Here is a 27,947-nt window from a genome sequence, read left to right on the forward strand (position 1 = left end):
ACATACACATACACACATACAATACACACATATACACATATATACACATCACACGTACACACACATACATACACACATACACAACACACACACACAGAACATACACATAACACACACAAAACATACACATAACACACACAACATACATATACACATGTATACACACGCATACACATACACACAATAAATAAATAAATAAATAAATAAATAAATAAATAAATAAATAAATAAATAAATGTAAAAAAAAGTGTCTTAAAGAAAGTACAGAAAGGCTGAGGGGCCACTGTGAAACCTTGCAGAATGCAGAAGGTCCTGTGTGTCTTGTAGAATGTTGCCCAGGCCCTCATCTCTCCACATTTTTCTTAGCCGAGGGACTTTGTTGCAGTCTCCATGTTCTGATTCATCTGTCCTGCTGCCAAAGTTCATTGTTCTAGATCTCTCTGAGGACACATCCACTGTACCAACGCTGACTTGCTTTTAACCACAGTTTGCATGCTGCTGCTGGAATTTGATGAGCGAGCAAACCCCTGGCCCCAGAGCAGAGACCATGTGTGAACTGGCAGGACACAGGCTGGCAGAGCAGTTCCTCAAGGCCAGCGCAGGCCTCGGTGGCAGACAACACTGTAAGGCAGTGTTCACCCACAGCTGTCACCACCTGTTTATCCCTGGCCTTGGGCTGTTCACACCAATTACCTATTATTAGTCATAGTAAATCATCACCCACAGTTTTGCCTGTTGGCTGTGGGGGAGAAAAAGAAGGAGCCATTAGAACACAGAGCCACCGAGCAAAGGCAAACAGAAGCAATCTACTGTCTGGGGAAGAAGAAGACAGGAGACTGTTCATAGTCACTGTGATTGGCAACAAATGGGCAAAGAAGGCTTCATCCTCCCAGGATATCACAAGCACTTGCTGCAATCGTTGTCATCTTTGGGGACCTTGGGAGCCAGGGGCTGAGAACAGAGCTCAGTAACAGATAGAAGCCAGACAGAACTGTAAGTCCTTTGAGGCCCTGGCCAGAATCCCATGACCTGAGCTGGAAACACTGTGGAGATGCAGTTTCCCTGACAACGGTGGATGCACCTTTCAAAGTGTGATGATGATTAAAGAGGAAACAAACTATGCTGGAGACCTGGCTCTGCCCTCATAGGCTGTGTGATAGGGACAAGTGGCTGAACCTCTCTGAGCTGGACACAAAGACAATGATGGCTGTGGAAGCTCCCGGCACAGTGCATAGGACCACATACGGATGCCCTGCACCAAGACGCTATGGCCCCACACAGAAGCAGCAGTGAAGGACAGTGAATTGTCGTGGTTCAGGTGGTCTATTCCATATGCAGGTAGCAGAAGGGGGTGTTATATCCCTATGTATGCGGCTGTCACAAGTGACAGGGAGTCCCAGTGTGGAGGAGCAGTTGAAGATGCCAGCTAAGAGGTCATATAGGCTACAACTTCATTGGGGTGTGGGAGGGGGGACTTTGAATGCACCATGACATGTGTAGTGGTCAGAGGGGAACTTTCTCCTTCCATCATGTAGATCCTCCTGGGAATCCAATTCTGGTCAGTGGGCTTGTTGACAAGAACACTTACCTACTGAGCCTTCTTGTCCACCCCATCACCTTTATTGGTTTAAAGTTGTTTGTAACCAACCCCCCACCCTGTCACATCTTTCTGTCTCTGTCTCTCTGCCTGTCTCTGTCTCTCTAACTCTCTCTGTCTCTCTGTCTCTTTGTTTCTCTGTCTCTCTGTCACAACTATCTCTCACACTCTTTTTTGTCTCTGTCTCTCTGTCTCTGTCTCTGTCTCTCTCTGTGTCTCTGTCTTTCTGTCTCTCTCAATATAGTCTCACTATGTTAACCAGGCTGACCTCAAACATGCAGCAATCCTCCTGCCTCTGCTCCGTTGTGCTGAGGGAATGACAGGCATAGGCCACCATGCCTGGCTTGTCCTCCTCATTTTCTGAGGCACTTACTGCTAGAAACGTCCATACCTCGGCTCTTCCTTAGCTGCCTCTCACAAGTTCCAATATAAATACGTTGGAATATGTACTTAATATAATAAACATACACATTCTCTTCATCCTCTAAATCGAAGAATTTTCTAATTCCCATGGTGATCTCACCTCTGGTTGTTCAGAAATGCGTCCCCCAATGCTTGGAGGACTCTCTGGTGAGCATTTACTTCTGTTACTACTTTCACGTCTGCACTGTGGTCTGAGCTCACCGTTGTGGGAGTCCAGTCCTTGGAGATCTGCTGAGACTTGCTCGAGGGCCCAGCATGGAGTCTGTCTTGGTGAGTGGAGGTTTTATCAATCCTCTTCCGCACTGGCACTGTTGACCCCGGAGCTTGTAGGGTGAATTCCTTCTTTATTGCTCTACAGAGCTAATATTTTGGATGTCCCCTCAGCATGCGTCCCTTTCTGCATCCTCATGTCTCCCTGCAGCCCGAACTTCCCTTGGGAATCCTGCCTTCTCTCGCGAGAATTTCTTAGTGGTGGTGGTGGTGGGGGGGTGTCCCGCAGTGTGGGTCTTCTAGTTCCCGCTTCGCTCAGCAAATCTTGGAAGCATTTCCGCTTAGCCTTCGTTTCTGAAGAATCTCTCCTTCGAAGAGGTGGGCAGGGCCTGTTTGCTTTGTCAGCAAGTCCACCATTAGTCCATTGTCTCCTGGATTCCAGAACTATGAAGCGCCTCGATTTCATGTCACCCTTGGGGACCGTGCCTTATTCCTCACGTCACTCCAATTTTAGTCCATGTGTTGCCCTGACAGGCTTGCAGGAGAGTTTTTAAAATATTTATCCTTGTCCCTCACCACCATCCCCCACCTGTCTCCTGTTAGTGCCTCCTGCTAAGTGGGGGAGGAGGAAGTCACACGTCCTCTGGGTACTCTCCCGCAGTGGGTTCCCACACAGGTCCTTAGAGAGCTCTGTTCTCTTCTTTTCCAGGTTCTTCTAAGAGGGAAGGCACAGCAGCGGCAGAATTAAATCCCCTTTACTCCCCAGTCAGGGCAGGAGCAATGTTTGTTTGGAACAAGGACAGGAACCCACTGCACACCCAAAGCCACACATTCCAGACATTTCCCCACTGCAGCCCCAGCTTCAGAGGCAGGTGTCAGCAGCTCACTGACAGACAGGGTTCTCAGAGTTGAAACCACCCCCTTTCCACCCTTGAAGCAGCTGGGGTGGGCTTCAAACCTGAGCTGGTATCTTTGGAACAAGGCTTCAGGAGTACATGGGGATCCCCATCCTGGTGGGGTTCACTGGGCGGCATGGTGTATATTACTTATCCGTGCACACCAAATGATGGCGCCCAGCCTCGCTCCCCTGCTCACAGTGTTACTTCCTTAGCCTCTTGATGGCTCTTCAAACATTCCAAAACCTGTCTGGCTTCTGCTTGCCGTTCCTTTGACTAATAAATATCCTTGTCTGCATTTCCCCATAGGTCTTAATTTACACGTCCCTTGTAAAAACTATGTCTCTTGCTCCTCCTCCTATTTAAGACAGGCCCTCTCTGTAACCTTGGGTTACAATTTTGCCCTTCTGGAACTTGCCATACTTTTTAGTTAATGGGTGTGTGGTGTTATTCTGACCTGTTTAAACATCCGGGAAGCAGGGGCTCCTCCATATTGAACCTGCCCCGGGGGTTCCTGGCGCTTTGCTCTGCTCACATTGGTTGCGCCCGTCCTCTTCACGCCTACCATGCTCCCCTTCCTCTCCCCTGGAGCAGACAGTGTCTCCCCCTCTTTCCACTCTGATTCTAGTGGAGACAAGCCAGGGAATTTTGTGCACAGGTGAGTGACCTGGGTGCCTGGCATGACTGTACTGGTTGGATCATAGCAACTGGCAACGGGAAGGATAACATGTTCACCTGAGTCATCTTTGGCAAGGGTGACTGGGCTGGGATGGAACACGCATGTTCCATCATCAACATGCCCCCAGCCAGCAGGTAACGGAGTCCTAGGATGGTTAGCATTAAGAAGTTCATGTGCTAAGACAGCAGGGGGCTCATTTCCCGAACCCCGGGAAGCTCTGTGTATTATGCCTTTGCCACCGTTCATTTGTAGCTCATGGACTGTCATAGGCATGTGTCTTTCTAGCCATGTATGGTGTGTGCATGGTGTTCCTGTGTGTGTACATGTGTTCCTGTGTATGTACACGCATGTGCTCCTTTGTGTGTGTGTGTTCCCTGTACATGTATGTGTGCATTGCAGGTAGAGGTCAGGTGTCTTCCTCTATGCCTCTCTAATGGAACTTGTTGAGGCAGGATTTCTCAGTGAATTTTATTGAGTTCTCAAAAACTTTCAATTTGGGGACCCAGAGCTCACCGGGTCCTTCCTGTTTCTGCCTCCCCCACAATGGGATTACAAGAGCAGGGCAGGCTGCTGCATCTAGCTTTCTGTATTGGTTCTGGGATTCAAATCCAGGCCCTCACACTTGGCAAGCACTTTATTTACCAGCTAAAGCACCTCCCGAGCTCCTTCTGAGCCTCCTGACTAAGAGTTCCGAGTCCCAGGGAACTCACAGCTGTGCATGGTCAAGCAGGCCTTTCCCAAGTGATCTGAGTTTTTGTTGCTGTTTGGGGCTTTTTTCCCCATCAGACCTTGGGGTTGAAATAAACTGGCACCCACCTTTGACCTACACTCCTAGTTCAGTGATGTTTATTTGCATTATTATTTTTGAGACAAAGTCTCCTTATGTTGCTCAGGCCGGCCTCACACTCCCAGACTGAAATCAATTCCCCTGCCTCTACTTGGCTTTCCAGGACCTCATAGTAATCAATAAAACTGCTATGGGCTGGGCCCAGCAGCCATCCTATGTCTCTCTCATCCTGATAGTTATCATTGTTTACATTTTTTTCTTGACAAATGAGGCAGCCGAAGCCCCAAGCCTTGCAGCATCTGCAGCCCTGAGTTCCTGCTCAGAGCTCTTGATTACAGGAAGAAGCATGAATATGGAGAAAGAAGACACACACAGGCGTGAACCATCCCTGGAAACAGTTACTGGCGGTGTCACAATTTAAGAAGGCAATGTTCTGCACCCTTCTTTACCCTGGAGGCTTGCTGACAGGCAAGCGAGGCCAAAGTTGTATTTTTCCATTGCTTGGAAGGGGGTGGGTTTGGTGGGGAGCAGGTTTGCTGGGGGTGGGGGTGAGCGAGTGGGGTGGTGGGTGGGGATAAGGTGGGTTGGTGGGGGTGGGATGAGTGAAGGGTGGAGAGTGGGTTTGGGAGTGGGTTTGCTGGGGAGGTGGGGTGAACAGGTGAGAGGGAGTGGGGGTGAGGTGAGGGGGTTGGTGAGGATGGAGTGATGGACGTGGTGGGGGTGGTTACTGATACAGCTTACTCCATGAACCATGGCTGCCACAAACACCTCCTCTCAATGGGGTGGCACTGGAAGCTCTGATCACACAGACACACAGACCTGGCCCTACCCTCAAATTCCTTGCCTGGTACTATAAAAGAAAACAAAGCCCCAAAACGGCACAAAAAGACCACACAAGGAATCAGAAACACTGTTGCAAGGCACAAACTTCCAGAAAGCGGTGTTGCAACCCATCTCAGTGGCTGGAACACTTCTGTGGACCAGATGACTGACTTTGCCTGGCCAAGCTTGACCCGACCTTAGGTGACTCTGGAAACTCTTGGGAAAGAACCCATGACAAGACACTAACAACAGAAAAGCGACATAGCCATCGTACAAAGCAGGAGTAAGCAAAGATAAATAAAAATAGCATGATGGCAAGCGACTATAACTGTCCATCAACCTTCAACAGGGAGTGTCTAGAGTCAGGTCTCCATCCTCCAGGGAGCCCCCCACCAAGGGTTGTGTTATTTTTGTGATGCAATACTGGAGACACACTGAGTAACATTCACGGCATATCTAGGAAAATACAACATACACCACATTGTTGAAAAAAAAAATGGCTCTTGGGGTTGGAGACACAGCTCGTGGTTAAGAACATTGGCTTCTCTTGCAGAGGCCCGGGGCTGGATTCCCAGCACCAATCTGGTATTTCACAACCATATAGAACTCCAGTTCCATAGCGCCCTCTTCCGACATCTTTGGAAACCAGGCACTCACATGGTGCCAAAGGCACAGAGGCAGGCAAATACTCATCCATAAAAAAATAACTGTACAAGAATGGCTGTAGGGCCTGGCATATAGCTCAGTGGTAGAACCCTAGCTTGTGTGGCCTGGATTCCATCACCAGCACAAAGAAGTAGGTAGGTGGGTGGGTGGGGGGAAGGAGGTGGGAAGAGAGATAGATAGATGATAGATAATAGAGATTAATATAGATGATATAGATAAATAGATGATATATAAATATATAGATAGATGATTGATATTGATAGATAGATGATAGTTGATAGATGATAGAGATAGAAATATAATAGATGATTGATAGATAAGTAGATGGATGATTGATAGGTAGGTAGATAGATAAATGATAGAGATAGATATATAAATAGATGATTGATAAATAGATAAATGATTGATAGATTGATAGATAGATAGATAGACAGACAAATAGATGATAGGTAGAATTAACGTGGCCTAAAGGGCTTGGTAAGGTACTGGCCTAGAATGCACAACCTTCATTCCATCCCCACCCCTGCTAAACTAACTAAACACGAAATAAATAAGTAAATAGATAGATAAACAAGTAAATAAATAATAAATAAATGTGAACTAAATTGAAATGGCTCTAATGAATAGGGTTGTGCCTTGGTGGCAGAGAGCTTGCCTACTGTCCACAGGACCCTCACACTTCTAACACCACAAAAAATTATATCAAAAAATATAAATAAACAAAAACGGCACTGCCATCAGTAAGAAACAGACTTTGGGAGGGGATGAGCCTGAGCTCATGGGCAGCCGTGTGTCTGCAGCTACGTGGATCTGGACAAGTCTCTCCAAGTCTCTGGGTCCACTTCCTGATGGATAAAATGGAAGTAGGCAGGCATAGTGGTTAGAGCCTGGGTTGGAGAAAGGAAGGCTGGCAGGGCATGGCTGTGTAGGTGTGGCTGCCGGCTGGTTTTGTGCAGCTTGTGCTCTTACGCCTTAGCTATAACTATGGGTCTGAATCAGTTTTCACCTTGGTCCCATCCTCAGTACAGCTAAATTAACCAACTAAATTCTAAGTAAATGAATCAAAGCAAATTAAAGAAAAATGGCTCCATCAAGCCTGCCTGAGAAAATGACATCTTGGACTGAGGGCGGCATGAGTTGGGGGGTGGTTTGACTGATACAGCATTTGCTGTGCAAATGTGACAACCAGAACCCAGGTAAGAGCCAGGCAGGCACGGGGTGGGGTGGGGCTGCTGTAAGCCTGGAATTCAGTAGTCAGGGACAGGGGGCCCTGGGTTATAGGGGCCAGCTAAGCTGGTTGGAACAGGTAACTATGGGTCCAGTAAGAGTCATTGACTGAATAGAGAGAGTGTCAAGAGATAAAGGACACCCAACATCAACTCCAGGCCTCCATGTACATGCATATACACATAGATGGAGCGCGCGCACACACACACACACACACACACACACACACACGTGTGCCTGAGCACAAGCAAATAGCACATGCACATACACAAAAGAACACATGACCATGTCGAAGGCCACTCATTCATCCATCAGTGCCAGGAACCCGGGACCATTGTTAATCCACAACCCAGACAGATACGCAGGAGGTTCCTGTGTTCTAAATGCATCCAGAGGCCAGAAGTAGCATTCACTTGTAATCCCAGCCATCTGGAGGCTGAGACAGGAGGATGGAGAAGAGGAAAGCACCTGTATCTGGGGCAAAGGTGCCATAGGGATACTAGAAAGGAGGAGGGACAGAGGATCCACCAGGGCGACAAATGCACTCAGACATGTTTACCAAGTACATGGGCCAGGACCCCACATGGGCAGGACACCAGGTCTCTGCTATGACCATCAAAGTGACCGACAGGCCACCTCCTCCAGCATCACCAGAACCTCGGGGGATGCTCAATTGTGGGAGTGCCACAGATACATCAGAGAATGTGCATCCCCGAGATGGCAGGAGACCCTGCAGAGGAACAGGATAAGCAGCAGGGGAGAATGCACTGAGACTGGGGAGGAGTTGGTATCGGATGGCGGTCAATAGCTACATTGTACAAAGAACTAAGAACTAAGAAACTCTAAGCACTAAAGCACTTGCCTCCACACCTGACAACCTGAATTCACTCTCCTGTACCCACATGGTGGGAGGAAGAACTAAGTCCTAAAAATTGCCTGCTTATCTCCATATGTGTCATGCACACACATGTGTACAGAGAGAGAGAGAGAGAGAGAGAGAGAGAGAGAGAGAGAGAGAAAAATAAAATTTAAAAACTTTTAAAAACTAAATACCAAAACAACAAACCAGTCAATAAGTGGGCTAGTAGAACAAGCAGATAGACCTCAAAAGATAAAGTACAAACGACCAATAAACATATGAAAACACCTTTACCCTTCAGAGAAATTAGAGAAACTATGTTAGATTCTAAATCACCCCGGTCAGAAAGGCACCCAGGAAATGACAAATGTGGGTGAGGATGAGGGCAAAAGGGAGCCATCATTACTGTGATGGGGAATTTAATCCACTATAGAACTCAGTATGATTACTCCAAAAGCTTAAAAAAAAAAAAACTACTCTATGACCCAGCTTTGTGAGTCAACATGCAACACGTCACAGAGACGCTGGTCATTAGTGTTTCCTGCAGCACTATTCACAATGACCAAGTGTGGTGCTCTGAATAAGAATGGCCCGCATAAGCACACATATCTGAATGCTTAGTCATCGGGGAGTGGCACTATTTGAGAAGGATTAGGGGGTGTGGCCTTGTTGGAGGACACATGTCATGGAGGGGGTTGTGTGTGTGGAGTGGGGGTGTGGAGTAGGGGGGTTGGCTTTAAGGTTTCAGAAGCCCAAGCCAGGGCCAGTGGCTTCTTTCTTCTGCTGCTGTCTGTGACTATAGGGATAGAACTCTCAGCTACTTCCCTAGCACCACGTCTGCCTGCATGCCACCATGCTCCCCACCATGAGGATAATAGATTAAATCTCTGGAATTGTAAGCAAGCCCCCAGATAAGTGCTTTCTTTTGTAAGAGATATTTTGGTCATGGTTTCTCTTCACAGCAATAGAACACTGACTAAGACACCAAGTTGCAGAGCGAGCCAACTTTGGCACCCACCAATGGGAAAATGGACCCCCCCAAAAGAATGGAGTTTATACACAGAATGGTAATTTTCTTTTCAGCTATAAAGAATGAAGATGGGGTTGGGGATTTAGCTCAGTGGTAGAGCGCTTGCCTAGCAAGCACAAGGCCCTGGGTTCGGTCCCCAACTCCAAAAAAAAAAAAAAAAGAATGAAGTTGCTAGCAGAAAATGGATGCCAACTGGAGACAGTCATATGAAGTGAATTAAGTCCGTCTTAGAAATACAAACATTGCATGGTTTTCTCATCTGTGGGGTCTGTTCTTTACAGATACATAAAGGTATATAGACAGATGACACGGAAATCGAAACTCAACTGTCTAGGGGAATGAAGGACACTTGTTGGAGGGGGAGAAAGGGGAGATGTGTGGGGTGTGACAGGGAGAAGCTCAGTACATGAGGTGTTTGCGTGGGAGTCCTGTGTGACTCTACTATGGCTAACAGAAAGTGAGGGGGTGGGCACTGACTGGGAATTGAGCCCCAGCTCCCAGTTGCCCAGGCAACAAGGGCCATTCTACAGGAAATTAAAATAAAAGGCTATCTACAAATAAGGCAAGCTGCAGTTAGGGAAACAGTGGACACCAGGCCTGCCCTTGAAGCAGCTGGGGTGTGGAGGAGGACTGTGTGAAGCTGACAGAGGAAGAGTTGCCCCATGACAGTCTGTGGAGTACTCAGGGGTCCTATCACTCTTCACTGGGGTATGATGATGTGAACAGTGGAGATCACAGCTGTGGAGCCCAACTACACACCTGCAGGAGCAGGCTGGAGGGAACCACACTCGCTACAGTCACCTCACAGGTGGGAAAGCACAGCTGGGAAGATCTGATACTGAAGCCAAGCTCACACAGCTGTCTACCGTAGAGGCAGATTTGACAGCTGGTCTCTTCAAGACAAAGTCAAGTCAGCGTCCATGCAGGGTGTGGGGATGCACATATATAATTCCAGCTTTTAGGAGGCAGGAGGATTGAGAGTTTGAGATTACCCTGCTCTTCACAGTGAGTTTCAGCCCAGGCTGAGCTATAGTCTCAGTAATAACAAAAGATCCTTCTGCAGAGCAGGCAACTCACTAAAAACCCTGAATGATTCAGTACCGACCCCAACAGTTCACCCATATCTAAAGCACAGGATTCTTCTCCAAAAATGAACCAGAGAGTCTGAGGGAAACAAGTATTCATCAACCAAGAACAGATTGCTATGAGAAAGGAACTTACACACACACATATACACACACATATACACATACACACATACATACACATACATATGTACACATACATACAAACACACATATACATATACACAATCAAACACACAAACATACAAGCGTACACACAAACACATATACACATACATACCTACATAAATATGTACACACACATAAACACATACAAACATATACAGACACATACAGACACATACACGCACACATATGCATGCATACACATACACACACAAACATACAATATACACACAAACACACACATATCCACATAAACACATATACACATAAACACATACAAACACACACATATACACACATAGAAACATACATACAAACACATATACACATACACACATAAATGCATACATATACAAACATACAAACATACAAACACCATACACACATACACACCCACATAAACACATATACACATACACACATATGCACACATATACACACACAAACACATACACACATACATATACACACCCATCCAAACACATACACACATATACACATACATACATACCCACACAAACATAATCACACACAATCACATATTCACACACAAACACATAAACACACACTGACATACCAACATACACAAACCTATACAAACACACATACACATACAAACACACATGCACACACATATACACACGCACAAACACATAATACACACACAAACACATACACACATATGCACATATACACATACACACACAAACACACACGCATACACACATTCACACACAACACATACAGACACATACACACATACTTACACAGAGTGGTGTCTGCAGTGAGGAGACAGAGCAGGGAACAAAGGAACAAGGAAATCACTACGGTGAAGGAAGCAGAGGTGAATGAAGACAGTGGAGAAGGCTAGCAGTCCAAGCAGAAGAACGAGCAGAAGCCACAGGTTGAGCCTGCCCTGCCACAGGAGCTTGCGTGCACTGCCCGCCCTCCAGAGGAGTGCCTAGTCTGTCCTTCCCCATGGGTCAGGGCACAGGTCGGCTGCTTCTCCCCTGGCTGACCCCACCTTGAAATTGACTCCTTATTCACCAGAGCGGGCGATGGAAAAAGAAAGGCACTGTGTTCCAGCTCACAGCCTCTTCCATGAGGGGTGGGGGGAGGGACGGATGCCAGTGTCTAAAGCCCTGATTGATAGTCCGTGATTATGACCTAAATTCAGAACACCCAGGTGAGAGCCCGGTTCCAATGTTCTATATTATGTAGCCAACTCGGCGGACAGGGTGGGGCTGACCCTGAAAAGTGGAATTTGTGAAAACTGAGCTTGGAGAAGGGACAGGGCTGATACTTCACCCAGAGAGAACAGATCCCTACCTCCAGGGACCACCAACTCTGATTCCCTCAGCCAGTCTGAGCGGGAGGAAGGCTGACAGCATGGTCAGCTCGGGCTACTCAGGGACACAAATGAGCTGAGTGTGACATTGTCTCAAAGTCCTAGGTTACAGACGATGCCACACAAAGTCTGAGGCTGACTGGGTGATCCTGGTGTAGGAAGGGGTCCTAAATCCCTGACAGGGAGCTATGTCTCAGAGTAGTCACTAGAACCACTTGTCCTTGGGGGTGTGCGCACACCACACTCACAATGGATCATCATCCTGGGAAGGAACAGAACTATAAAAGCTCTGAGGTCACAGAGACCCAGTTTGCATTTCTGCTTCTGCTATGTCTGGCTGTATGACTGACATGTCTCTGGGACTTTCTGATCTCTCATTTCCTTGTATGCATATAGGGGGATGATTTTACCCACAAAGCCAAGGGACTTGGAGTCTCATGTCCTAGGCACCTAAAAGATAGGCTGCTTCCACACACAGCAGCACTGTGTGGGGGCTACTAGCAATCGCATGCAGCTTGTACCGGGGGCTGTGGCTGGAATGAGGAATGAGCCCTATAGGCTTCTGTAATTGAACACTTGGTCCCTATTTGGTGGTGCTGTTTGAGAACCTTGTGGGTTCTCTTTAAGAGGTGGAGCCTTGCTGGAAGAAGCATGGCACTGGAGCAGGCTTTGAGGTTTGGTAGCCTGACTTCACTTCCTGTTCTTTCTCTCTGCTTCTTGTGTGTCCTGCCCCAGCATAAGGAAGTCTCTCTGGAACTATAAACCAAAAGAAATCCTCTTTCCCAAAGGATTTTGTTTGTTGTTGTTGTTGTCGTCGTCAGTGTCTTAGGGTTCACGTCTATGTAGAGACACCATGACCAAAGCAACGTTTATAAAGGACAATATTTAATTGGGGCTGGCTTACAGTTTCAGAGGTTCAGTCCATTATCATCATGGGGAAAGCATGGCGGCGTGCAGGCAGACATGGTGCAGGAAAAGGAGCTGAGAGTTCTATATCTCGCTCCAAAGGATGGGAGAAGCAGACACTCTTCCACAGGCAGCCAGAAGGAGGCTCTCTTCCTCACTGGACAGTGCTTGAGCCTTGGACCTCAAATCCACTCCACGGTAATACACTTCTTCCAACAGGGCCACACCTACTCCAACAAGGCCATGCCTCTTAACTGTGCCACTTCCCATGGGTCAAGCATATTCAAATCACCACAGTCAGGGTATTCTGTCACAGCAACAGAAAAGTGACGAATGCAGCCTGCTGGCGGTCACATGAGGTTCATACCACAGGCAGGTGTGCCTCTGTGTCGGCCTCTGAGTGAGTGTCCTTCAAGTCACCCTTTGTGCTAGTGAGGAAACCAAGGTACTAGAAGGATGCATCATGGAGTCTAGGTCACATAGCAGCAGCCCCAGAAGGGGCCAGAAGCAAAGTCTGCAGCCAGACCCCCTTTTCACTCCTATGCTCTGGGACCTTTAAATGCACTATTAGTCACGGTGGAATGGTATTTAGGTTCAGCCAATAATGGGCTGCATATACCATGGTAGTCCCACAACCCCTGGGTATGTGGGAGATGCTACACCAGGTGCATACTCTGTGGTGATCACACAGCAGTGAGATCACCCAACAAAGCAGGTCCTTGCATATGTACCTGTCATTAAACAACACTCAGCAATGCTTTTAACGAGAACCCTCAGATGGGTTTCTATCAAGATTTGGAATTCTAATCCCATCTGCGTTGTTTCTGAAATCAGAGCCTTTCTCAAAAGCCCATGGGGAGTTTATGCAAGAAAAAAGTCAAAAAGCCCCCCTCCTCTTAAAAAAAAAAGGAGCGGGGTTGGGGATTTAGCTCAGTGGTAGGGCGCTTGCCTAGCAAGCGCAAGGCCCTAGGTTCGGTCCCCAGCTCCGAAAAAAAGAAAAAAAAAGAAAAAAGAAAGAAAAAAAAAAAGAAAAAAAAAAAGGAGCAATACTCAACCAATAACTTCGGAATTCTTCCCAAATGGCAGGAACCTTGGCCATGGTCCCAGGATGCTTCAGAAAGTTCTACAGGAGTCAGGTGTATGGTACACACCTTTAAACCCAGAGCCCAGGAAGCAGAGGCAGACAGATATCTTTGAGTTCAAATCTAGCCTGGTCCACAGAACATCCCAGGCCAGCCAGAGCTGTGTGATAAGACTTTGTTTTGTTTTGTTTCTCGTTTTTGTTATTGTTGCTGTTGTTTTTAAGACAGGGTCTCATTATGTCATTTTGGCTGTCTTGGAATTCTCTTGTTTTGAAAGCTCTGTAGCTAGGTCTCAGCAATTACTAACAAGCCGAGAAACCCTAAGTAGCTGTGATGGCTTGTGTATGCTTGGCCCAGGGAGTGGCACTATTAGAAGGTGTGGCCCTGTTGGAATAGGTGTGGCCTTGTTGGAGTGGGTGTGGCCTTGTTGGAATGGGTGTGACCTTGTTGGAGTGGGTGTGGCCATGTTGTAATAGGTGTGGCCTTTTGTGGAGTAGGGGTGTTACTGTGGATGTGGGTTTTAAGACCCTCATCCTAGCTCCCTGGAAGTCAGTATTCTGCTAGCAGCCTTCAGATGAAGATGTAGAACTCTCAGCTCTGTCTGCACCATGCCTGCCTGGATGCTGCCATGTTCCTGCCTTGATGATAATGGACTAAACCTCTGAAACTGTAAGCCAGCCCCAATTAAATGTTGTCCTCGTAAGCGTTGCCTTGGTCATGGTGTCTATGCACAGCATTAAAACCTTAACTAAGACAATAAATAGCCTTTGCTGGTAGAACAAGATTGGGTTTCCCATCCACATGTGTCATGATGGGACTGTGGGAATGTGGAAGATGCCTTCTATGATTCAGCCAAGCCAGAGGCCAAGCAGCTAAGCCAGATCTAAGAAGACCACAGTTCTCCAGTGGTCTCAAGCATCCTCATTCCTGCCTAAGCCACCTGGACTAGGTAGCCCTTGCAGTCTTTCCTAGAAGACACAGAAGCCCAGGCAGGGGTCAACCCTAGGAGTCTGTGGCTTCCTTGTGCAGCTGGGAAATCTGGTTAAGTTATGTAAGACCTGGACAGCCATATTCCTGATACACTGTCCCTCTACAGCCAGCTATATCAGTCTCTGTTGCTGAAGACGCGGGGCCCTTTAAAAGGGTAGTAAGATATGGAGGAATCAAGCCGAAACTGAACTAAAACAAGAGTCCAGCAGTTTTACCCAGATGCAACCCTTCGAGCTACAATGATGACTGGCCTGTCGAGCTTATCCATTGGTTAAATGGTTGCATGGACGTTGTGGGGGTAACCAACTGCTTCCTGATTGGATTTGAAGTCCCCTCTACAGGAAGGAACATGTCTGCTATAAACCTGGATGAGTCCTGGCAGCTGGGAAGATCACAGGCCCTAGGGGGAACTCTCTATTATGATTTTGTTAAGTGGACATGTGGTCCAACTGCCTTCTAAATATTTACATTTATAACTACAGACCAGCGCTGCTAGCTTTTGCGGCAGGCTGTGGTTAGTGCAGAGACTCGTAACAGACTGGAGTCCTGAGAAAAGAGGTGCGGCCTAAATTATCCCCATCCCCCTCTAAGGCTAGAGAGACATCAAGAAAGAGGAGCAGAAGAAATGCAAGAGGCAGATGGGGAGTCCTGTTGTAAAAGAAAAAGATTTGGGTTGGGGATTTAGCTCAGTGGTAGAGCGCTTGCCTAGCAAGCACAAGGCCCTGGGTTCAGTCCCCAGCTCCGGAAAAAAAGAAAAAAAAAAAGAAAGAAAGAAAGAGAGAGAGAGAGAGAGAGAGAGAGAGAGAGAGAGAGAGAGAGAGAGAAAGAAAGAAAGAAAGAGATTGCTTCTAGAACTTGGAGAGAGTCTAGAGAGATAGCTCAGTGGTTAAGAGCATTGACTGCTCTTCGAGAAGTCCTGAGTTCAATTCCCAGCAACCATATGGTGACTCACAACTGTCTACAATGGGATCAGATGCCCTCTTCTGGTGTGTCTGTAAATAGCTACAGTGTATTCATGTAAATATAATAATAAATCTTTGGGGCTGGGGATTTAGCTCAGTGGTAGGGCGCTTGCCTAGGAAGCGCAAGGCCCTGGGTTTGGTCCCCAGCTCCGGGAAAAAAAAAAAAGAAAGAAAAGAAAGAAAAGAGAACTTGGAGAGATGGCTCAGCTGATAAGAGTACTTACTGCTCTTGTAGAAGGCCTACAACCATTTGTAACCAGTTCCAGGGGATCCTATGCACTCTTCTAGCCTTTATGGGTACTAAGCATGTCCACGTCACTCACATACATACATACATACATACATACATACATACATACATACATACATACAGGCAGCACACTTCTACACACAAAACTTAAAAAAAGATCTCATGTGGACATGACGGGGCCATTGTCCCTAGGAATTCACCACAACTGTGTGTGTCTCCTGACCTGTGTGCCTACCAGCACCATGTCCCAGCTCCAGGAAGTGCCTTCCTGTTTCCTTCAGGCTGTGCAAGCCTCTCTGTATTAGAGCACCCCATCTTACTCCTCCCTGGATGTCTCTATGCACCCAGATCTAAGGCCACGGGCTGTGTCTTACACCAGGACACCCTCCTACACGGTCACCCTCAGTACTAAGCCTCATCTTGACCATGATGGCTGCTTTTCCCACAGCAACCAGGGATCTAAAATTTTAAACTTGTTCATTGACGGGGTAACCCCTTGGATTTTTGATTGTCACGAAACAGGTGAGTTTCTTCTCAGCAAATAGAGATTCCTTCCTGGGCCTCCTATTTCTTGGTTCCCCATTCCCTAGGCAAATCATCATGTTTTACATTATCATCCATTTTACAAGGATTATATTTTGTTTTCTTTTTTAAATACTTATTTATTTTTATGTATATGAGTGATCTGTCTTTACATACACCCAGAAGAGGACATCAGATCCCCATTACAGATGGTTGTGAACCACCATGTGGTTGCTGGAATTGAAATAAAGACCTCTGGAAGAGCAGCCAGTGCTCTTAACCATTGAGCCATCTCTCCAGCCTCTGATCCTTTTGCTTTTTCGAGATAGGGTTTCTCTGTGTAACAGAAGCCTGGCTCTCCTGAAACTAGCTCTGTAGACCAGGCTGGCCTCAAACTCACAGAGATCTGCCTGCCTCTGCCTCCCGAGTGCTGGGATTAAAGGCATGCAGTACCATGCCCTGAGATATTTTGCTTTTTAATAAAAGATTTCTCTTTTTATTTTTAATTATGAGTAGGAGTGTGTGTGTGTGTGGGGTGTGTGTGTGTGTGTGTGTGTGTGTGTGTGTGTGTGTGTCGTACATACATGCACTTGTGTGCAGATGCCTGTGGGAGCCTCAGGTGTCAGGTCCACTGCTGCTGAAGTGACAGGTGGCTGTGAGGGTTCTGGGAACTCAATTCTGGACTTCTGGAAAAGCAGCCAGTGCTCTTAATTGTCTTGTATGATTTCTCCAGCCCCAAAGATTTATTTTCACTTTACACGAATGAGTGTTTGGCCTGCATATATGTAAGGACACCATGTGTATGCCTGGTGCCCTCAGAAGCCACAAGAGAGCACTGGGTTTCCTGGAAGTGGAGTTACACAGACCGCCGTGAGCAGCCATGTGGGTGCTGGAAACTGAACCTAAGCCCTCAAGAGCAGAAAAGTGCTTTTTAACTACCAAGCAATCTCTCCAGACTTCCAGAATATTTTCACAGGCTACAGCTACTCAAGGAACTGACGCATGCTGGGTGTGAGTCTTAGCTTGCATTTATTCTTTTCTTAAATATCTATATGTATCTGTCTGGCCAGGTTCTTTTCCAAGTATTCGAAGTGAGGAAAAGTTAAACTCACTGACACTTAAGCTATTGTGAATATGAGACCTTCTAAGACTCAGTATTTCCAGAGGTTTCCATCCCCATGAACAGCAGTCTGGGAGCTTTTGTGAAGTCTGTAGCACAGCCCTGTCCATGAGCAATGGGATTACTAAAGTTTTTAAAGCAGATAGGAAATAAACCAACATTTTTATTTGTTGGTAAGAAGTTGATGGTGTGCACGCGCGCGCACGCGCGCGCGCGCACACACACACACACACACACAAGTAAATGAAAAGCATCGGCGAGAATGGTGGTGTTTGGCTAAGACTAAAGGCGCATTGAGAAGGAAGGCGAAGGAATTAGATGTTGATACAGTAGGCGTTTCAAATGTCACGCCTCGGTGGTAATGGGAAGGAAGGGAGAAAAGACAAACGGCTCCTTCAGAACATATCAATTTATCATTTTCCCATTGGCAAACACTGAAAAGAGCAAGCGAGACTGTATGCTTTTCCTTGAGAGCTGCCCTTTGGTTCCCAGAGCGACGGAGTTTGGTCTGATGTCAAGGTTACTATGGAAACGATGTATGCTTATGAGCAGCAAAGCAAATAGACATATAAGACTCGGGTAAATCATTAATTCATTAATATTATTACTGATGGCGTCTGGAGAGACTTGCATATTCTGTCTCTCTTCCAAGCTCTCAAAAGTTTTCTTTCATCGCAAAATAAACACTTGGAAGACCACTTTATAGATAATTATTCCCTCTTTGCCTCATACTCCAGAGACGACCAAGGGCTTGCTTTTGGATCTTTAATGGATCAAAGAAAATGGTAAGTCAGGCCAGAGAAGTGTGCTTCACGGCTTTTCTTGCTTGCTTTTTTTTTTTTTTTTTTTTCATTTTTTAAATTGATGGCTGTGTTTTTTTGTAGAGGATAGAAAATGCATTAGGGACAGTTTGACTTAAACATAAAGCTCCTTCACATTCGACAAACAGGCTTGAATAGGAGGCAGGCCACACGGGCTAGCCCACGAGCACGTCTGTTGCGAAGGAGTCTTTTTCCCATGGTTAGATTCAGGGCAACAGCGTAGGAGGCCTATGGGGAGCTGGTGAGAGGTACCAGCTTGAGGTGCTATTAGGGTGCAGGGATGGCTGTAAGCCCCTCTCTGCATGCCCCAAACACAGTGTGGGACGAGGCTGGCCCTTCCCCAGGAGGCAACTGTTGTGACAGCCAGAAGTATCCAGCTTTCTATTATTCCGGACCAGGAGGCTACAAGGAGTTGTCCTTTTCTCCTCACATGCCCCATTTCTCACGACCGCCTTCTTCCACAAAACCCAAAACATACCCATGATCACAGCACCTTCATTTTCCTCCAGTGAGGAGCAGTTTGGAGTAGCAGAGAGGGATCATCAAAACACCACATCCACAAAACTACCTGAAGTTCTGCCTGCCTTGCTGTATGGCCTGAACCAGTTGCTTCACCTCACCGCGCCCTGCTCCCTCCTCTGCACATGGTCCTATCGCCCACCTGACCAGCTGCTTGAAAGCATCACATGCACAGCTACTGTCACAACAGCAAGTGACAGAAGCCAGCGAGACTGTTGGCAACTCACCCATACGTTTGTGGTTCCCCCTTCCAGATGCATGACTTCTGGGCCTCCATAGAAACTCACATGAGGAAGGATTCTGGGCTTCACCCAGTGTTCCCCTCAGTCTGTCAAGCAGGACAAGTTATGGAAACCACTGTGTTTCCTCTCAGGGTGAGCTTGCTGAGATGGGGGGTTGCCGGGATGATGCTTGCCCAGCACATAGCCATCAGTGAAAGAAGGAAACCTGTGTGGGGTGACAGAGTTCGTTCCTTACTTGCTGGAAGGAAGGTGCCATTGGAGAGGGAGACACCCTCAGGAAGTCCCTCCTCCTACTGCTTGCCTCGGGTCATGGGAGAAAACAGCCTGGATACAGAAGCTAGCCTCATCTCCTCTAGGAGGCTACAACTGGAAAGTCCCAGGGTGGGACCCAGAGGTGGGTTTTCAACAGCATAGTTGGTGTGAAGGTTTCTGATGCTGTGGCCTGCGGATGAAAGCCAGAGCATTGGTCAAGGGTCAGGGCTATCATTTCACAGTAGCTACCTAGCCCAGTAGTCACCGGGCCCTAACAAGGACAGGGCTAGAGGGCTGGGCTCCCTCTTGGCTTAGGGTAGAGATCATATGACTCGGCAAGGAGGGAAACACAGCTCTTTGGGGTCTAGGACCAAATTATGTCATTATTAAGACTTATAGTCTCCTTTCAAGCTGCTGTCTCTTCAGCCCTTCAGCAAACTGCGCCAGGTACTTCCTCAGAACCTTAGACATTTCAGAATCATCAAGTCATAGGGTGCGAAATGAAAACCCACTCACTCCTGCCCGAGTAGACAGCCTGTCCAGCTGGACTCTACACAGTGCATGGCTCTGGGTTGCGGAGGGCAGAAGTTGAGCTTGGCCCCTGCTCCTTCTCTGTCTCATGGGCAGCGATTCTAAAATCCTGTTTCCCTGAAGAAACAGATGCCTGGTCGTGAACCTGAGCAGCAATGGGAGCCCCGCATGTCCACAGGCCCCCAGCTTGTCCACATCAGGCCTGAGAAAGCCACTGGATAAAGTGACAGGGGCCATTTCGAGGTGTCCGTGTGCTGCCCAGTGTCTGCCCTGATGGCTGCCGAGAAGGCTCTTTCCTCAGGAACCAGGCCTCCCATGACAAGAATGGGCTCGTTCCGTTTCAGCGGGGCTGAATTCTAACTGACAAATTGAACAGGTTCCCTAAGGCAAGGGTTCTTGTGCTTTGTCAGTCTCACTAGAAATGTGATTTATAATCTATTCTCCAGACACCCCTTTCCCAGGAATGAACACTTCACAGAGAAACAGGCCGTTGTCGACTCCGCGTCCTGACCCCACAAACAAACGTTTCCTTAGCAGATGAATGAGACACAGGGGTTGGGGTGTAGCGTGACAGTCAGATGACTTCCATTAACTTTTAATGTTTGAAATCTTCAAATACTTGGGCTGTGGACGTAGCTTGTTTACTGCCGGCAGGGGACTCTGGGCCCCATCCCATCACAGTAGAAACCAAGGTGTGATACTGCACGCTGTTATCCTGCGCTTGAAAGGTAGAAATAGAAGAGTGAGGAGGTCAAGGCTGTTCTCTACTGCAAAGGGAGCTCAAGGCCCTCCTGGGTTGTGTAAGACCCTGTCTTACAAAACAAAACAAATTTAAAACACTAAAGTCTCGAAACTACAATGGGACAAGAGTAACCTGTGAGTTACTTTGGAATTTTGTGTTTAAGGAACTGAATTAGGGGTGGGGGTATAGCTTGGTGGCAGAGTATATGGTGCAAGGCTCGGTCTGAGTTTGGTCCCCAGAAAAAGAGGGAGAGAAGGGGAGGATGAAGGAGAGGACGAAAGGGAGGGAGGGAATGGGGGAAAGAGGGAGGGAGGGAGCTGCACTGGCCTCGTGGCAGACACTTTCTTTTAAACAAAAGGAAAAAGAATATTTTTCGCTCCTTTAATAATGTGACTGCAGAATGACAAGTGTCGTGAATCAGTCCGCACCTCTCAAGCAAGCTTCCTTGGAGATCCTTTGTGAACATCACACACAGAAAGCCGGTGGAAAGCAGGCAGAGCGGCCTGATTTCTCTGAGAAGCCTGGGTTAAAATTGCAAGCTCCTTATGCGTTTTGCCCGAGATAACCAGCGGTACTCTAAGCCGCCTAAGTGGCAGGAGCCGGTTTGATCTCTGTAGCTGACTGCTCAGCAGAAGTTAAAGCAGTTGGTTTTTCAACAATGTCTCCATATCACGAAACTTCCTAAATATCTTCAAGGGGGAAACCTGAGCTGGCCCGAAGCCAGCCCGAGTGTCACTGGGACAAAGCTTCCCTTCCAAGATATAATTAGGGGCGCTAGGCCTTTCATATTTGACTTGACAAGAGTCTTTTTCTCTTTGTTCTGCCTGCTACTCGGGGCTTTAGCAAGCCTTTACCGTTTCTTTGTTAGAAGGGATAGCTGGTGTGTGGGGGGGAACGTTATACAATAATCATCATTTAAAACCAAATCCACTCGATACAAACGTGTACGTGTAGAGGATAATACTGGTTTTGCGGAGCAATGCGTGTCTTTTAATTGTACCCAAGTTCTTTGCTCAGAAACACTGAGGGAGGATGGATTGACCATAAGAAACCCAGGATAGCCAGGAGGATGCTGAGTCAAAAATGCAGTCAGAGTTGTAGGGAGGCAGATATGGCACCATGGTCATATAACAGAAGAATGAAGCAGATTTCTAGAAGGTTCCTGGTTCCTAAGACAGCTAGGATTCTCCCTGGGCCTTGACACTGAGCGCAAAGAACGCCATCCTGTGCACCGCCAGTTTCTTCTCACTAGGGGTCAGTAGCGGCTTCCCTCCTCCAGGGGTGACAGCCCAGAATGTCTTCAGACATTGCCAAGTGTAGTCCAGCCAAGGAGTAACTTTGGCCTGGGCTAGGAAATTCCACCCTAACGAATGATGAGGCGGGGACACCTAGCTGTGTTTGCAAAAGAATGGGAAAGCCGTTCTTAGGCGTTGCATGGAAAACAGAAGTCCGAGCAAAAATAAACGGGGCAGCACGGAAGAGAAGGTATCTTTGAGAAAGAGTAGGGAGACATTCCTAAAAGGGCAGCTGGGGCTAGCTTCTAGTCCAGACTTTTGTGGTTAGCTCAAACTAGAATCCTTTCTCTGTGAGCACTCCTGTTAGCAAAATCCGGAGCTAAGAGCTGGGCTTTCGGATGGCGATTAATCTCCACTAGGAGCAGAGGAAGGGGTGTGTGGTGGTGGTGGTGGTGGTCTGGGGACTGGCAGAGGGGGAAAATCGCAGAAAATTCCGGGATAGAACTCTCTCTCCGCTTCTTAATAGACACTAGAGACTTCCAACCAGTGTCTGGGACTTGATGTGGACCCAGAGAGACCTCTGCAGTAGAGGACTGTCCATCTGAACCAGACCCACACAACGCATTTCCCCTGGTGACCACCAGGTGGCACTCTGTAGCCGCCAATGGCTGCTTGTTGCGCCCGGGGCAGTGTGTAGCTTTCTTCAGACTGGTAGTTTATCTTGCTCTGCCTCCAACACATTTCAGAATTCTCCTTTGTAGACAGTCATGTTTCCGTCTTCCCAGCAGGGTCTCCCCAGCAGGCGTTTCCCTCTTTGGGGGCCCCTTTCCCTGTGTTCACTCTACTGTGATGCTTCCTCCTAGGTCGAAAACACCTAGCACTGCTTAGAAAGGACCCACTCCAAGCTCCTGAGAAAGAAGATAAAGCCTGCTGCTGCTCTGGGCTCTTGTGGCCTCCTTGTGTCCCTGCCGCAGAAAGGAGTGTCTCAGCTCCTGATCTCCAGGCATGGTGCCTGCCAGCCACCTCTGCCTGCCTGCCTTGGTCTGCCCTGCCTTCTAGGTTGTCACCCTGAATCTCTGCAACCTCTATATTCCCTGAAGACAACAGAGTGCAAAATGTTTTGGCTAAATGTCACTGAACAGAACAAAGTAAACAGATGGCAGAGATAAGAACATATTCAAAACTATAGTGGCTGTAATCATAAAAGGGACAAGATGCTATATGCCCAAGATAAAGTCAGGCTGCTTGTAGGAGCTGCCTGGAGAGACTGGGGGCAGTGTTGATTTACATTGTGGTACAGGCATTGGCAGGGCTCGAGGAAGGACACGGGGCACTCTGGTGCAGGGCAAGGTGTGTACTGTTGCTTGGAGGCAGAGACGAGAGACGCCAGTGTGGAGCGAAGGCCTCCCGGCTCTAGGGGAGTAGCTGGGGATTCCAATCCCCTCCCCATGCAGCCTGCTTCCTCTCATCCCAGGTCATGTACAAACATCTCTCCCAGAAGTCTCGAGGGAGAATGGGGAGGGGCAACCCATCAATTACTTAACATTGTTTATCTGGGGTGCTGTCTTTGTGGTGTTGGCTGTGAGTGTGAGCATGAAAACAACGGAAAACCAAGTTGGAAAGCACCTGAAGATGGGGGTAGTCATTCTGGGCCGGGCGTTTATCTTCCTCCAGGGAGTCTAGACAAGGCCACTGAGTCATGCCACTCTCTTGAGGGGGCAGAGGACAGAGATGACCATGCCGTGGTGGGGGCCGGGTGGGGAAACCTGTGGTGATGATAATAGCTAACATATGAAGCACTGGCCTCATGGTCGACACTTTCTGGGACTGCTCCTTCCCCCTCCCACTGAGGGGGACACTGACCACTGCCCGCCTGTACCTCTTAGAGGCAGACAGCGCCTGCCAGGTTTACAGGATGTGCCTGGGACACAGGTTTGGGCAGTGCTCCAGGCAAAGATGCAGGGGCTTGATGGTGCAGCCCTGCTCAGTCAGCCACTTGGATGGGCTGAAGAAGGAGAAGATGAGAAGGAGGAAGAGGAGGAAGAGGAAGAGGAGAAGGGAGAGGAAGAGGAGGGAGAGGAAGAGTAGGAGGAGGAAGAGGAGGAAGAGGAAAAGGAGGAAGAGGAAGAGGAGGAAGAGGAGGAAGAGGAAGAGGAGGAAGAGGAAGAGGAGGAGGAGGAAGGGGAGAAAGAAGAGGGAGAGGAGGAAGAAGAGGGAGAGGAGGAAGAAGGGATAGAGGAAAGAGGGGTGAGGAAGGATAGGGGAGGAGGGAGGAGACAAAGAGAGGAAATCACACTGGTTAGCACGGAAATTGTAGGGAAGAGAAAGAGATGGAGTGTATTCACTTACCCCAAGTGAAAGTCTCCTCATCCATGACACACCTGAAGAAGTTTATTTCTTCTCCCAACAGCCCTGTGGCAGGCAAAGCAGATGTCAGTAACACTTGACTGAGTCCCAGAAACAACTCAAGACTGGTTTGGATCCTGTCTCCTCCATTACCTGTCACATTGTGGGGGAGGCTCCATGGGTACCTATTTGATTAGAGCAGAGCCATCATTGATGCTGCATTGCTTTCTGAGGTTTCAGTTGCCCAAAGTGAACCTATAGCCTGAAAATATGAAGTGGAGAATTCCAGAAATAAACAATAATGGAGTTTTAAATTGCATGATATGTCAAATAGCATGATGAAGTGTTATCACTTAACTCTGGGCAGCCTGCTAAGTAAATCTTCCTGGTATACAGTGTATCCATGCTGTATGGTATACAAAGTATCCACGCTATATGTGCTACCCTCCCCTTAGTTCCTCTGCAGGCTTCTCTGTTATCCTAGCAGCTTGCCTGTTAGAGTAGCCTGTACATGTGGTCCAGTACCATGTCAATGCCTAAGTCATTCATCACTGTCTCATGATGTAGGTATTGTATCATTTCACAGCATAGCAACATATAGATTGATATAGTATAGTAAGATATTTTGTGAGACACTCCATAGTTATATAATTTTATTATAGCTGATATTTTATTTGTTCTACTTTTTTTTTTGCCAAAGCAGGGCCTTGCTATGTAGTTCTGGTTATTGTGGAACTCACTATAGAGACATGCTGGCCTCACACTGTGGTAATCCTCCTGCCTCTGCATCCTGAGTACTGAGATTACAGGCACATGCCATCATACTTGACTTTCTGATCTTTTATTATTGGTAATTTCTCACTGTATTAGTTTATAATAAGCCCTATCAAAAGTACAAGTGTATCATCTATGTAGACACACACACACACACACACACACACACACACACACACACACACGGAAGGATAGTGTGGAGTAGGAGTTTGGTACTGACCCAGACCTCAACCATGTGCTGGCAGACATGGCACATCCCTTGCAGATAAAGAAGACCAAGGCATGGCAATGGCTAATTTCAACCAGTATTAATGACCCATCAGGGACTATTTTCTCTGCTGAATTGATGCTAAGAGATGTGATTTGCCCAAGTTCCCCACCCCACCCCACCCGCTATGATTGGCAGAGTCAGGCTAGAAACCATCTGTGTGTGACTGCAGAACTGTGTGTTTCTGTCTGCTCTCAGGGCTCCTGCCAGCCTGTTTGGGCGACCTCTGTCAATTAATTGTTTCTTACTTCTCTGGTTAGGTGTGTGATGTCAGTTCCCGGAGGCAGATTTCCCCTTCGAATGTTTAGGAATGGCATGGACATAGGCTGGAGCCAGCCCAGTGGTGAACATTTGCCCATTGTGTGTAGCCACTGGGGGCGGGTGGGAAGAAGAAGGAAACAATGTTATGGACAAAATAGTTCACTAGGATTCATGATAGACAAGATGATGAGAACAAGTCCAGCAAAGAAGAGGAGGAAGTGGGTGACATAAAAATTGGGAATTGGGGGGCTGGGGATTTAGCTCAGTGGTAGAGCGCTTGCCTAGGAAGCGCAAGGCCCTGGGTTCGGTCCCCAGCTCCGAAAAAAAGAACCAAAAAAAAAAATTGGGAATTGGGAAGGTCATGAATGGGGAGGTTAGAAAGGGACGGGCCCAGGATAAAGAAAATAAATTGTGTTTGAGAAAAATCTGGCCGTGAGAAACATGGTTCACTCATCAGAAAGACAGCAGGACATCAAAGGACAGAGGGAGGGTGAGAAGCCCTAAGGCCTGCAGAGGGGGCTACAGATCTGTGCACCCTTCTCACACCTCCCTGGCTGACCTTCACCTCCACTGCACTGTGGCTGCCCACTGCCCGCTGCCCGCTGCCCGCTGCCCTGTCATCACCAGACATTTCCAACTGCGCTCCACGATCCCACTCCCTGACCACAGCTTCCGAGCCTGCCAGGCCTCTCACGCCTCCAGCTGGCCAGTCCCTTGACCTCATCCTGATCCCAGCTCCTTGGATTTTCCCATGGCGTTGGCTCCTACGGCTCACCACCTCCAGGCCTCCCAACCAGGGCATCGTGTCAGCCTTCTCTTGCCAGTGCCCCCAACTGCTTGGCCCTTGTGCTTCCTGTCGTGCTCCTCAGGCCGAGGCAGGGATTTCACAGCACCTGTCTCCTCCACCCTCTTGCCAACCTTCATGCACCCATGGGAGACAGCCCCCACACATGATACCCAGCCAGAGTCAGCTGCTGCCTCTACACCATCAGTGGCCTCCTTCCTCTCCCAGAACCTTTCTCTAACCTGCAACCTCTCCTCCCAAGTGGCTTTGTCTTCTAGTTCATGGGGCAGAGCCCTGGTTGTGCATGTACAGATCCCCTGGCTATCATTCTACCTAGGAGTGCATATCCTATGAACACACCCAGGAGTTAGCCCATCGTACCCCTCCTCATTCCCATCTTGCAGAGGACACGTCTGAGGCTGAGGTTCTGTGAGATGGAGGGACCTGCCTGAGAGCCACAGATCAATTGTGGCTTCTGTTGGTTTGTGTTTTTGATTTTTTGAGACAGGATTTCTCTATGTGGCCCTGGCTTTCCTAGAATTCGATTTGTAGGACCAGGTTGGCCTTGAACTCAGAGATCTGCCTGTGCCTCCTGAGTGCTGGGGTTAAAGACGTGCACCACCATGCCCTACTGAGCATGGTGTTCTAAGTGCACTCTTACCTTCAGAGCCAGGCACTTTGCTGGATGTCATGCCTACCGCAAGGCACTGCTTATTTTTCTCACTTTGAAGGTGAAAGGCCTGAAAAGGGGCAAGTTAAGGGAGGAAGGGTTTATGTCTGCCATAGTTTGAGGGGACACAGTCTACCATGGCAGGAGAGGCTGGGCAGCAGGAGAGTGAAGCAGCTGTTCACATCACGTTTGCAGTCAGGAACCTGAAAGAAATAAATGCCGGTAGCCACTGACCTCTTTTTTATTCAGCATAAGGTTCCAGTCAATGCGACGTTGCTGTTCACATTCAGCAACTTTCACAGCTAAACCTCTCTGGACACACTCTCACAGGGATACCCAGAGGCGTGCTTCTGTGGTGTCTTAGTTGGTGTCACTATTGCTGAGATGAAACACTGCGACCAAAAGCAACTTGGGGGAGAAAAGGTTTGTTTCACTCACTGTTCCATATAACGACTCTTCAGAAGCAGAGAGGGCAGGAACTTGAGCAGGCAGGAGCCTGGAGGCAGGAACGGAAGCCGTGGAAGGGTGCTGCTTACTGGCTTGCTTTTTAAGGTTTGCTCAGCCTACTTTCTTATAGAACCCGGGACCTCCATTATGGTACTACCCATAATGGGCCGTGCCCTCCCCCACTAATCACTAATAAGAAAACATCCTTTAGGCTTGTCTGCCTACAGCCCGATCTTTTTTTTTTTTTTTTTTTTTTTTTTTGGTTTTTTTTTTTTTTTTTTTTTTTTTTTCGGAGCTGGGGACCAAACCCAGGGCCTTGCGCTTCCTAGGCAAGCGCTCTGCCACTGAGCCAAATCCCCAACCCCCTACAGCCCGATCTTATGGAGACATTATCTTAACTGAGGATCCCTCCTCTCAGATGACTATAGC

At 47.8% G+C, this 27,947-nt stretch overlaps 1 long non-coding RNA gene across 1 annotated transcript; it reads left to right on the forward strand.

Moving 5' to 3' along the window:
- The first annotated feature begins 18,223 nt into the window (after positions 1–18,223).
- LOC148004910 (uncharacterized) lies at positions 18,224–23,140 on the forward strand. Its single transcript, XR_015625839.1, has 3 exons — positions 18,224–18,411; positions 18,957–19,602; positions 22,832–23,140. It is a non-coding gene; the product is annotated as an uncharacterized LOC148004910 (long non-coding RNA).
- The last annotated feature ends 4,807 nt before the right edge of the window (positions 23,141–27,947 follow it).

This window comes from Rattus norvegicus, chromosome 7 (assembly GCF_021556685.1).
Source record: "Rattus norvegicus strain SHRSP/BbbUtx chromosome 7, alternate assembly SHRSP_T2T, whole genome shotgun sequence".
NCBI lineage: Eukaryota > Metazoa > Chordata > Mammalia > Rodentia > Muridae > Rattus > Rattus norvegicus.